Raw genomic sequence first — 13,967 nt, 5'->3', positions numbered from 1 at the left:
GATACGCACAATTAACCCCTTCAGGTGCGGCACCTGAGGGGTTAATTGTGCTGATCACGGCCCCCTGTAAGAGATCGGGTGCTGCCAGGCAGCAGGGGGCAGTCATGTACACAGTTTGTAGTATATTCTAACTAGAAGCGTCCCCATCACGATGGGAACGCCTCTGTGTTAGAATATACTGTCGGATATGAGTTTTCACGATGTAACTCATATCCGACAGTATATTCTAACATAGAGGCGTTCCCATGGTGATGGGGACGCTTCAAGTTAAAATATACCATCGGATTGGAGAAAACTCCGATCCGATGGTATAAGACTCCAGACTTTACATTGAAAGTCAATGGGGATCCGTTTGGCTCCGCACGGCCAGACGGACACCAAAACGACATTTTTTTCATGTCCGTGGATCCTCCGAAAATCAAGGAAGACCCACGGACGAAAAAATGGTCACGGATCACGGATCTACGGACCCCGTTTTTGCGGACCGTAAAAAAAACCGGTCGTGTGCATGAGGCCTAAGAGAAAGTTTGTAATATACTTACCGTTCTCAAATTGCATGGATCGGCCTCCTGGGAACCCGATCACATGAAAATCCAGCTTCTGCCGATGTTACATAATTTGACAATTTTCTGGTCTGGGCTATGGATGGGATGTCACTTCCACCAAGCACAGGCCTAGAACTTTTCCTCTCCCTGGCACATACACAACTCCCGAATCCACCTTATCTACACATACCCGGGAGAGGCATAGTTCTGGCCCGTCCACAGTGGAATTGACTTCCAGGCCCAAACCTAGTAATGAACGTGATATTGGAAGCAGCTTATTCAGAGAAGAAGCAAGAAGCCAATCTACACAACTTCGGAATGGTAAGTATATTACAAACTTTCTCCTACAGGTGTGTTCTGTGTAAATGAAGTGGCTTTGTGGGACCTGCTGGGGCGTGGAAAACCCCTTTTAATGGAGTTGTATGAGTTTTTTTTTTTTTTTAAGGAAAGATCTGCTTTTTCCAAAGATGGCGCCACTTCATGGCCTGAGTCTAGTGTTTACCTGGATGGAGTTGAATTGCAATATCTGACACAGTCCATGAGCAAGAGTGGCACTTTATCTGGGGAGAAAAAGCTGTCTGTTTTTGTAACATACACAACCCATTCAATAATTCAGACTTATAGCAAGTCCTACATTACCTACCTACATATAAGTCATTGTTGCATCTTCCAGTAAAATGTGAGTACATTTAAGTGTACAGTTTTCACTATGAGTAGAGTACTATGTGTCATTGGTATTCTACATCTGTATATACTGTACAAGGAAATGTCACAGTTACAATCATAGCACTATGTTCTGTATTGGAGTTGTACTTTACAAATAAGTTGGAGAGGAGGTGAGGGAATTAATCGCTAAAGTTTTACATATCTTAGTAATGTGGTTGTTCCAGACTGCAATCTTTATTCATATTTTATTTTCAGACCATCTGTTATTGTCTAGTTCGCGTTCTACTAATTTCTCTGGCGCAGTTGAGTCATGGTAGTGACGCAGCCGCGCTGCTCTCAAGTACCCTGTGGCCATATGAGCCAAAGCAGTCTCTGATCAAACTAATTGGGACCGTGCTGTTTAATTGGTCTGCATTGTTAATGGCCATTAACAATACAGTGGCACTAAAACGTGTGGTCCTAAGTTTAATTAGAACGTGCTGCGGCTCGTGTGACCACATAGTTACATAGTTAATACGGTTGAAAAAAGACATACGTCCATCAAGTTCAACCAATCACAGTGTGCTACTCAATCACAGTGTGGTAGCACCACAACCGTGACTCAGCTGCTCAGCCACACCTTGTGGTTGTACCTTTACAGCCCAGGAGGGATCGCTCTTCCTTTGCACTAACACATGGCTAACTACAACACCCACCATGCCCTGCTGTAGGCTGATAGAGATAGGTAGTCTGGGCATGCTGGGAGTTGTTTTGCAACAGCTGTAGAGCCTCAGGTTGGCCATTCCTGCACTAACAGACACTCAGGGCCGTCTTTAATATTGATTGGACCCTGGGCAAAAATTTACTTGGGCCCCCTGGATCCCGCCTTCCCACACCTTAGCAGGCAATCACACCCTCCACCACAACACACACACAAAAAATCTACACCCCTGGTAGAGTACAGTGAATGACTGTAAATACTTCACGTTCTGAAGACTCCAGCGGCTCAGGATCAGTGTTCTGGGCAGCTGGGCTCAAGCTGGAAGTGGGCACCGCTCTGCAGGAAGGAGACCAGGGCTCGGCTCACCCTAGTGTTACAGTGCACCCCAGCACCCCACAGTATGCAGTATAGCACCCTATAGTATACAGCACCCCACACTATACAGTACCCCACAGTATATAGTATAGCAGCCCACAGTATACAGCACCCCACAGTATACAACAGTAGAGCAGTATAGCACCTCACCATATACAGCACCCCACACTATACAGTACAGCAGTATAGCACTCCACACTATACAGCACCCACAGTATACAGGCCCCCCACACACTATACAGTACAGCAGTATAGCACTCCACAATATACAGCACCCACAGTATACAGGCCCCCCACACACTATACAGCCCCCCCACAGTATACAGGCCCCACACAGTATACAGCCCACCACACAGTATACAGCCTACCACACAGCCTACCACACAGTATACAGGCCCCACAAAGTATACAGGCCCCACAAAATATATATGCCCCACAAAGTATATATGCCCCACAAAGTATACAGGCCCCACACAGTATACAGCCTACCACACAGTATACAGGCCCCACACAGTATACAGCCCCACACAGTATACAGCCCCACACAGTATACAGCCTACCACACAGTATACAGACCCCACAAAGTATACAGGCCCCACAAAGTATACAGGCCCCACAAAGTATACAGGCCCCACAGTATACAGGCCCCACACAGTATACAGGCCCCACACAGTATACAGCCTACCACACAGTATACAGCCCACCACACAGTATACAGCCTACCACACAGTATACAGCCTACCACACAGTATACAGCCTACCACACAGTATACAGGCCCACACTGTATACAGCCTACCACACAGTATACAGGCCCCCACAAAATATACAGCACCCCACTATACAGTAGTTTAAAGTATATTAGCATAACAGCCCCTGAGTGTCACCTTTTTCTGATATAATCTTCACACAAAAAAGCTCCACAGTTAAGGCAAACTTCTACTGCAACACTCCTGCTAGGACCTGTGGTGACCTCATAGCCATGTGACCAGTAATATTGCTAGGTTACTGGTCACATGGTGATGATGTCATTAAGGTCCTAGATCACATTCACAGCTCTAGCACAGTACGATGCCGGGACTCACCCCCTGTGAAGCTGACAGCCTGACACCCGGGGCAGTGGCTAGCAGGGCTCAAGAGGTAGCTGCCTTGGGCCCCCCAGGAGCAACTGGGCCCGGGGCAGCTGCCCCTTCTGCCCCTTGGTAAAGACGGCCCTGCAGACACTGATGCCTAGGAGTATGTGATTTCCCCACCCCCCCACCCCCTTCTGAAGTCTTCCTTGGAATATCTCTACACTGATGCACAGCTGTAGACTTCTGTGTTTTTTCTTACCGATCTGCACTTTGATATAGTACTGCCTATGTAAGGGTACTTTCACACTTGTGGCAGAGGATTCCGGCAGGCAGTTCCGTCAAAATGCATGCAAACTGATGGCATTTGTCAGAATGATCAGGATCCTGATCCGTATGACAAATGCATTGAAATGCCGGATCCGTCTCTGCGGTGTTTTATTTTTTATTTTTTGCGGTCTGAGTATGCCCAGACCGCAATGCCGGATCTGTTTTCCTCGGGGCCGTATCCGGCATTAATGCATGTCAATAGGAAAAAATGCCGGATCCGCTATTCCGGCAAGTGTTCCGGAATTTTGGACGGAGATAAAACCGCAGCATGATGCGGTATTATCTCAGTCCTGAAAAGTCAAAAAGACTGAACTGAAGACATCCTGATGCATCCTGAACGGATTACTCTCCATTCAGAATGCATTAGGATAAAACTGATCAGTTCTTTTCTGGTATTGAGCCCCTAGGACGGAACTCTATGCCGGAAAAGAATAACGCTAGTGTGAAAGTACCCTAATCTGCCCACAAGTGGCTGACTAGGAACTTAGCTCTGGAAAGTGGCTCTGAAAAAAATAAAAAATAAACGTGGCCCCGTGTTGTAGGTAGGTTCAAATTGACAGACAGTGGGGTAGCATATGTAGGCAGGAACAATAGAAGTAGAGGGAAGCAATACCTTAGTGCAGCACAAAATGCAGTCCCAGTAGAACCTAATACCACAGTGCGGCACAAATTGCTGTCGCCCCCGTCGCAGTATTTAACTGCATCACCGTCCTGAGGGCAGCAATACAGTTTTTTAATTCAGGAGGGCACTTGCGGCCACCAGTGAAGTGCATAATTTAATGCTGAGCGGATCAGATTATGTACCTGGCTGACAACCATGAAGAGGACTCAGGCGGCCCCCTGGGCATTGGCCCACTGGGATATTTCCCTGTGTAGTCCAATCTGCCCCTGCTGTCCTCCCTGAAAGCTTTTCTTCTTTCCACACATTATCTGACGCGTACAATGTTATAGTCTATAGCTGCATTTACATGGACCAATGCCAAGATAATTATCCAAAACAAACCAAACATTCCCCATAATTGCCTGATCATGAGCAGAGGTAATAAAGTGATCGCTCATCCCCATACAGATTCAATACCGGCAGAAGATCCCCATTTACACAGAGAAATCTGCTGCCAGCAATCATTGATTTTATGTGCCATATCAAAGGCGCTTCCACCTGGTGAATGAGTCATGCATTTACATGGGGCCAGTTATCAGAAATTAGGACTTGTCTAAAAGTTTATTCCAATAACCCATCCATGTAAAAAGGTCTTTACATGCTAGTATCTCTAATGAAAGATTGGGGGGGGGGGGGGGGGGGGGGGGGGGGGGGGGACAAAGAATCCTGACAGTCAGGAGCAGTGTGCTTTCAGATCTATGTCGGAGGCAGCAGCACAGCCAGCTACATGAAGGAGTTGCACTGACTCCACATGAACAAAATGGTAAGATTTTTATGAAGACTATTTAGAAAGTTGCTTAAAGGGAACCTGTCATGAGTTTTAACCATGCAAACTGCTGATCTTTGCTCATTCATACTGTACCCTTGTGATGTCTTAGGAGATCACACTGAGCTTCTGCATCACTCTGAGGCTATCTACTATGACAGGACAATGCCAGACTGCTGTAGATCCTGCCTAGGGAGAAGAGCAATGGTCTCTGCCCAGTTAAACTATCGTTCTCAATTAGCATATAGGGTGCCAAACTGGATTGGGGGCCATAGCTATGCTTACATAAAAAGAAAATACAGCACTATACTTAGGGGGACATTGGGAATGAAGACCGGTAAACAGTTTGCATTTTTTTTAAATCATGACAGGTCCTCTTTCATTTTTCATTTAGAAAGCAAATGTAAAAAAAAAAATCAATGCAAAGGTATTCTTAAATAGAAAATTAAACAGGCTGTACAGTGGCATAGTATTAATGAATTGTCCTTAGGATAGCTCATCAATATCAGATTGGCTGGGGTCCGACTCCTGGCACCCACGCCGATCAGCTGTTTAAAGGGGTTGCGTCCTCTTCAAAGTTTACCTGCATATCATCTCCTTTGTACCAGTGGCGAAGTGCAGTTGCAACTGCTCCTTCCCATTCAATGGAATGGGAGGAGCAGTTGTAATTACACTGTACTGCCACTACAAAGGGGATGTCACTCTGGTAAACTTTGAAGAGAAAGCAATGCTTGCATGAGTGCCACGATCCCTTCAAACAAGTGATCTGCTGGGGTGCTGGAATTTGGACCCCTACCCATCTGTTATTGATGACCTATCTTGAGGACAGGTCATCAATATTACGCCACTACACAACCTTTTTAACAGCTAACTGCTACATATATTGAGGCAAACAACCATTAGTAAGGGAGAGCTTAGACACCTTCTGTGGGTCAATACAATTATGGTGATACTAAATTTGTATAGTTTTTATTTTGTTTAGATTTTCTTTACATTGCCATTTTTTGACAGCAATAACTTTTTTTATATTTTGGTGTACAGAGCTTTTGGTACCATTTTTGGGGTTCATACAACTTATTGATCACTGTTATTACATTTTTTCGGGGGGCAGGGGACAAAATGTTGAATCGCATGTTTTTACAGGTTTTTTCTGTTACAGTGTTTACCGCGCAGGGAAAATATTTTAATAGCTCTTTTTTTGTTTTTGTTTTTTAACTTTTTTTTTTTACCTAATAACTTTTAGCCTCCATAGGGGGCTAGAACATGGGATTTTTTTTATTCCTTGTCCCTTTCACCATAATAGAAATATATTATGGTGAATGAGATTTTGAAGCGCTGCCTGATTAGCTGATCCTCGTGCACAGCATAGCAGGCAGTCTATAAATAATTGGTTACCATGACAGCCTGGGGCTTGCTGAAGGTTCCCTGGCCTGTCATGGTAACCAATTAGAGCCCCGTGGTTTCATTGCGGGTGCTCCGATTGGAAGGCAGAGGGAGCTGCATCCCTCTGCCTAACCTCTCTGTTGAAAGCGTCAAATGACAGTTTCGGTGTCATTGCCAATCCCAGTCATTGTGGCCTGTATGAAGCAGACTCAGTGCAGCAATCTGCTCATTGCACATAATGTGTACTTGCACAGCATTATGTGCTAAAGGAGTTGTCCAGCCATTAATATTGATGACCTATCATCAGGATAGGTCATCAATATCTGATTGGCAGGAGTCCGACACCTGGGACCCCCACCAATCAGCTGTTTGAAGAGGAGGAAGCACTCCATACTCCATTACAAATATAAAGTTATCAGGAGATACAGAAGAAATCCCACAAACATTTTTATTTACCTGTTAGAAAGGTACATGCTGTAATCTGTAGTGAATGTAATCTTTTTACCAGTGACTGTATTTTGTGAGCTATCTCCTCCCTTCTGCTTCTCGGCTGTGTCATGTGACCAGCAAATGGGAGCCTCAATGTCAGTCTCATAGGAATAAATAGAGAAGTAACTGACTTTCTGTCCTGTGTTAGTTGGAGATCAGAGAGTTGGTCACATGACACAGCTAAAACTTAGAAGGGAGGGGATACCTCATAAATACAGTCAAAGAGAACATTACATTCACTACGGATTACATCATGCACCTTTCTAACAGGTCACAGAATACATTTTTTTGGGGGAGTGCTACTTTAACAATATCATTTGTTAAGATGCAGTTGTCACGCTGGACAGGATACAAGATACACAGATTACCACCAAACCAGTGTCTAGGCAAGAAGCTAGGGATAAAGGTCACCTCCTGACAAATCCCTACCAGCTCTTCCTAGACTTCTATGCCCACATTCAGACCCTGAAGGTGGGAATGAACGTGTCTCCGTGCCTAGGCTGAAGATTCCCTAAAATCCCTAAGATGGTGAAAGGGGGAAAGACCAGTATTAGACCATCTAATACTGGTATTTGTTTGTTGGGATTGGAAATTTCTTTTCACTTCCCTCTAACACTTGTGCTGCCTTCCCACAATAGTTACCTAACGGCACTTAGACGGTGGTGCTATCTTATTTTATTTCCTTATTTACACCAGCATCTTCTCCCTTCCTCTGGCGCCTGTTCCCCAGGGCTAACAACCTGTGGTGGAACCACTCAACCTCTTTTTTCTCTTCTCCTATTTGAAAGGGGGAAAGAGGCAGCCTGCTCCCTCAGGACCTGGAGGGGGCAGGTGTCTCTCTAACAGCCTAGACAGACAACCACAAGAAAAACAAAACAAACTTATCTTGTTACTAAGCAGAAACAGCAAAGACTTCCTTCCTTCCACTGAGCAAGACAGAAGCTATAACCCGCACAGGACACTGGGAGTGGGCGTAATTTAAACTCATACCAACCGAGTGCACCTGAAGGGAGGCGGATACAGCTCAACTCCAAAACAAAACAAAAGGCTACACACATGCTGCTAACCTGGCAGACCTCCGCACATAACCTGAGCAGGGCATGACAGTACCCCCCTTCTACAGGTGACCTCCGGACACCCCGGCCCAACTTTATCTGGGTGGGATCTGTGAAAAGCGCTCACCAGTCGGCTGGCACTAACATCCACAGCCGGAACTCACATCCTCTCCTCAGGGCCGTATCCCCTCCAGTGTACCAGGTACTGAAGGGAACTCTTGAGTCGAGAACCCTAGAGATCTCGAACTCTAAATTTCCATCAATTAGAACAGGGGGAGGAGGCAATGGCAATGGTTCCACCGGTTTCACATATTTCTTCAGTAAAGACCTGTGGAACACATCATGGATCCTCCAAGTCTGCGGAGGATCCAGACAAAACGCTACTGGATTGACCACCGCAGATATTTTGTAAGGTCCAATAAATCTTGGACCCAGTTTCCAAGATGGTACTCTCAGTTTAATATTTTTAATAGATAACCACACCAGATCACCCACACACAGGTCCGGACCAGTCATATGTCTCTTGTCAGCCATTCGCTTATACCTCTCACCCATCTTCTCCAAATTCACTTGGATCCTCCGCCAGATAGAAGACAAGGCAGAAGAAAATCTCTCCTCTGGCATCCCAGAGGAACTAGTCCCAGAAAAGGTACCAAACTGAGGATGAAAACCGTATGCGCCAAAAAATGGCGACTTACCCGTGGACTCCTGCCTACGGTTATTCAAAGCAAACTCTGCTAGGGATAAGAATGAGGACCTGTCCTCCTGATTCTCAGCCACAAAGCACCTCAAGTAGGTCTCCAGGTTTTGATTAGTACGCTCTGTCTGCCTATTCGACTGCGGATGAAAAGCCGAAGAGAATGAAAGTTGAATGCCAAGCCGAGAGCAGAATGCCCTCTAAAACCTGGAGACAAACTGCGTGCCCCTATCAGAAACCACATCCGAGGGAATGCCATGTAATTTCACGATATTATCAACAAAAATCTGAGCAAGAGTCTTGGCATTGGGCAGACTAGATAACTATACAAAGTGAGCCATTTTACTAAAACGGTCAACAACCACCAAAATTACTGTTTTCCCGGAGGAACTCGGCAGATCCGTAATAAAGTCCATAGACAAGTGCGTCCAAGGACGAGATGGAATAGACAAAGGAAGAAGTGAACCAGAAGGTCGAGTGTGAGCAACCTTTGACCATGTACAGGTTTCACAAGCTGCTACGTAATCCTCAACACTCTTACGTAACCCGGGCCACCAGAACCTCCGGGACACAAGATCAAAGGTGGACTTACCACCAGGATGTCCAGCAAGGACAGTATCGTGATGTTCCTTGAATACCCTGTATCGCAGTCCATCAGGAACAAACAACCTTCCTAGGGGACAAGAACCAGGAGCCCCCTCCTGGGCTCCCAACACCTCCATCTCCAAATCGGAGTACAGAGCAGAGACCACCACCCCATCAGCAGAAATCGGAGCAAGATCCTCTGGATCACATCCCCCAGGAAAACTGCGAGACAACGCATCCGCCTTGACGTTTTTAACCCCCGGACGAAATGTAACCACAAAATTGAACCTGGTAAAGAACAGTGACCATCTAGCCTGTCTAGGATTCAGACGCTTGGCAGATTGCAGGTAAGCCAAATTCTTATGATCAGTATATACTGTAACGGGATGAGACGCCCCCTCCAACCAGCGACGCCATTCCTCAAAGGCCAATTTGATGGCCAGCAGTTCCCTATCTCCTCCTACATCATAATTCCTCTCGGCGACCGAGAACCCATTTGCCAGGAGATGAACCCTGCAACAGCACTGCTCCAACCCCCACTTCTGATGCATCAACCTCCACCACGAATGGCCGAGACACATCGGGCTGCACCAGAATGGGAGCAGACGCAAAACATTCCTTAATAATCGAAAAGGCCTGCAATACCTCATCCGACCAGACAGAGACGTTGACGCCCTTCTTAGTCATATCGGTCAGAGGTTTTACAATGGTAGAATAGTTCAAGATAAATTTTCTATAATATAACATTTCTTCAGTAAACCCCTGTGGAACACATCATGGAGCCTCCAAGTCTGCGGAGGATCCAGACGAAACGCTACTGGATTGACCACCGCAGATATTTTGTAAGGTCCAATAAATCTTAGACCCAGTTTCCAAGATGGTACTCTCATCAAGAATAGTTCAAGATAAATTTTCTATAATAATTAGTAAACCCCCAAAACCGCATCAAAGCTTTCCATTACTGAAGCGCTCACTAGTATGCAGGAGGCAGGGAAGAGGTGAGTGAAGTGCCATACTTACCCCTCCTCCCTAGTCTTCTCCGAGTCCACACTGCACTTTCTTGATTGCGTACAGTGTCAGGAAGTATTGTGCGCACTATGACCTGACAACTTACGCAGTCAGGTCACAGTGCTGCGCGGGACCGGAGAAGACCAGCGAGCAGGGACTGATGGAGAGACCTCCGGAACTGGAGAGTAGCGGTGGAGCTTTTGGAGGTAAGTGAATTTATTTATTTTGGGTCTGATGGGGGTCTGATAAGTGGGTCTGAGGAAGTGATATGGGGGTATAATCTGACATCTGATAAGAGGGTCTGAGAATGTGATATGGGCAGGGGCGTAGCTATAGGGGGTGCAGAGGTAGCAGTCGCTACCGGGCCCAGGAGCCTGAGGGGGCCCAAAGACCCTTGTGGTGCACAAGAAGACACCAATATTATAGAAAGTGCATGCTGGTCAAGTTGCACCTCTGGCTCAAGGGAAGAGGGTTAAATCAAGAATTTGGCATGGAGGCGGGGGTGTCGTTTCAATTTTTGCCTCGGGCAGCACGAAAGCTATGCGCTTCCTGCCCCTGGCCACAAAGCACTGAGGGAAGGGGGACCCCAAGCTGAACTCTTGCACCAGGGCCCGAGCCATTAGCTACACCCCTAGATATCGGGGTCTGATCTGAGGTCTGATGGGGGTCTGATAAAAGGATCTGAAAATGTGATATGGAGGTCTGATCTGAGGTCTGATCTGGGGGTCTGAGGATCTGATATGACGCCTGATAAGGGGGTCTAAAGATCTGATATGGGGGCTTGATCTGAGGTCTGATATGGCATTGTGAGGACCTGATATAGAGATCTGATCTAAGGTCGAAGTTGCACAAGACTTTGGTAAATTTCTTTGGTATTCCTATCTGCGTATTTAAAAACATTTTAAAATAGGAATCTGAAGTCAGCTTTGGTACCAAGGTACCAGTCAGTACTGAAGCAGACTTCGAACTCCTTGTTTAAAATGTTTTTAAATACGTAGATGGGAATACTGAAGTAATTTACTTCGGCAGAGACAAAGTTTTCCTACATGGAGCACATACATTTTAATACTGTATTGAAACAGCATTACAAACAAAGTTTTTTAACGAATCGACCTCAGATCTATGATCTGAAGCTCGATTCGCTCAACCTTAGTAATCATATACAAAGAGGTCTAGAAAAATAAAGCTCTATCTGTTCACAGTGACCAACATTTCTGAATATGAGAGCCTCTAGATTCTGGTATAAATTGTGAAAAAAAAGTGGTGCAGTTGGCCACATCTAGGTTTTGAAAAATGTATGTTTGGATCACTCACCTAGCTTCTGCCCGGGGCTGGCCACCAGACTTCTATGTCCCTGCAGCCTGGCTGCTAGGTCTCTTTCTGTGTGTGTGTGTATTAGTGTGTTTTTATTGAACCTCTCTCTACTGCAAGTGTTAATTCCTCTTTTGCTATGTGTTCAGCTGTAATGAGCTCATCAGCCATCCTGTATATGCAGGGCTGTTTGTTCCAACCTTGCCTGAACAATAGATTACTTTAGGTTTCACTTGCTTGCTAGGCCATGCAAAAGAGCTATAATCTGGTTGTGTACTGACTCCTGCCTGTTTCCTGGATCCTGACCCTCTGCCACCTAACCTAATCCATTCCTGCCCTACCTTATGGACTGTTTCACAGATTTGCATGCACTCTGCCTGCTCTGGCCTTTTACCTGACTATGTGTGTTGCCTGATCCCTCAGTGCTTTGCACCAGTGTCTTTGACCTCAGTGAGTCAGCAGCCAACCACACCAGAACTATTCCAAGAGGTAGTGAAGACTAGATCCCTTGTATAATACCCTCATGAGTAGTCCAAAGTCAAACTGGCTGGTTGGCACAGTGGGTCCACATTCATTGCTTACAACAAGATGGTCTACTTAGCAACATTAACCCCTTAAGGACCGGGCTCATTTTCACCTTAAGGACCGGGCCATTTTTTGCAAATCTGACCAGTGTCACTTTAAGTGCTCATAACTTTCAAACGCTTTGACTTACCCAGGCCGTTCTGAGATTGTTTTTTCGTCACATATTGTACTTCATGACACTGCTAAAATTGGGTCAAAAAAGTTATTTTTTTTGCATAAAAAAATACATTTTTTACCAAAAATTTTGAAAAATTAGCAAATTTCAAAGTTTCAGTTTCTCTACTTCTGTAATACATAGTAATACCCCCAAAAATTGTGATGACTTTACATTCCCCATATGTCTACTTCATGTTTGTAGCATTTTGGGAATGATATTTTATTTTTTGGGGATGTTACAAGGCTTAGAAGTTTAGAAGCAAATTTTGAAATTTTTGAGAAATCTTCAAAATCCCACTTTTTATGGACCAGTTCAGGTTTGAAGTCATATTGTGAGGCTTAGATAATAGAAACCTCCCAAAAATGACCCCATTCTAGAAACTACACCCCTCAAGGTATTCAAAACTGTTTTTTCAAACTTTATTAACCCTTTAGGTGTTCCACAAGAGTTAATGGCAGATGGAGAAACAATTTTGAAATTTCTATTTTTTGGAAAATTTTCCAATATAATCAATTTTTTCCAGGAGTAAAACAAGGGTTAACTGCCAAACAACACTCAAAATGGGTTGCCCTGATTCTGTAGTTTGCAAAAACACCCCATATGTGGTCGTAAACTACTGTTTGGCCGAACGGGAGGACATAGAAGGAGGGGAACACCATATGGGTTTTGGAAGGCAGATTTTGCAGGACTGGTTTTGTTTATACCATGTCCCATTTGAAGCCCCCTGTTGCACCCCTAGAATAGAAATTTCAAAAAAGTGACTCCATCTAAGAAAGTACACCCCTCAAGGTATTCAAAACTGGGTTTACAAACTTTGTTAACCCTTTAGGTGTTCCACAAGAGTTAATGGCAGATGGAGAAACAATTATGAAATTTCAATTTTTTGGAAAATTTTCCAATATAATCAATTTTTTCTAGGAGTAAAACAAGGGTTAACTGCCAAACAACACTCAAAATGGGTTGCCCTGATTCTGTAGTTTGCAAAAACACCCCATATGTGGTCGTAAACTACTGTTTGGCCGAACGGGAGGACATAGAAGGAGGGGAACACCATATGGGTTTTGGAAGGCAGATTTTGCAGGACTGGTTTTGTTTATACCATGTCCCATTTGAAGCCCCCTGTTGCACCCCTAGAATAGAAATGTCAAAAAAGTGACTCCATCTAAGAAAGTACACCCCTCAAGGTATTCAAAACTGGGTTTACAAACTTTGTTAACCCTTTAGGTGTTCCACAAGAGTTAATGGCAGATGGAGAAACAATTATGAAATTTCAATTTTTTGGAAAATTTTCCAATATAATCAATTTTTTCTAGGAGTAAAACAAGGGTTAACTGCCAAACAACACTCAAAATGGGTTGCCCTGATTCTGTAGTTTGCAAAAACACCCCATATGTGGTCGTAAACTACTGTTTGGCCGAACGGTAGCACATAGAAGGAGGGGAACACCATATGGGTTTTGGAAGGCAGATTTTGCTAGACTGGTTTTGTTTATACCATGTCCCATTTGAAGCCCCCTGTTGCACCCCTAGAATAGAAATTTCAAAAAAGTGACTCCATCTAAGAAAGTACACCCCTCAAGGTATTCA

At 44.8% G+C, this 13,967-nt stretch overlaps 1 protein-coding gene across 1 annotated transcript in view; it reads right to left on the bottom strand.

The window, feature by feature from the left end:
* The window catches only part of AUH (AU RNA binding methylglutaconyl-CoA hydratase), a 295,495-nt gene extending 283,802 nt beyond the window's left edge, over nt 1-11,693 (bottom strand). The window contains exon 1 of the mRNA XM_044273314.1: nt 11,643-11,693. The gene's annotated coding sequence lies outside the window, so the exon portion shown is untranslated. The remainder of the gene's footprint in view (nt 1-11,642) is intronic.
* Between the last annotated feature and the right edge of the window lie 2,274 nt (nt 11,694-13,967).

The sequence above is a fragment of the Bufo gargarizans genome, chromosome 1 (assembly GCF_014858855.1).
Source record: "Bufo gargarizans isolate SCDJY-AF-19 chromosome 1, ASM1485885v1, whole genome shotgun sequence".
NCBI lineage: Eukaryota > Metazoa > Chordata > Amphibia > Anura > Bufonidae > Bufo > Bufo gargarizans.
The sequence above is the reverse complement of the archived record's forward strand: the minus strand, read 5'-3'. Positions and strand labels throughout refer to the sequence as shown.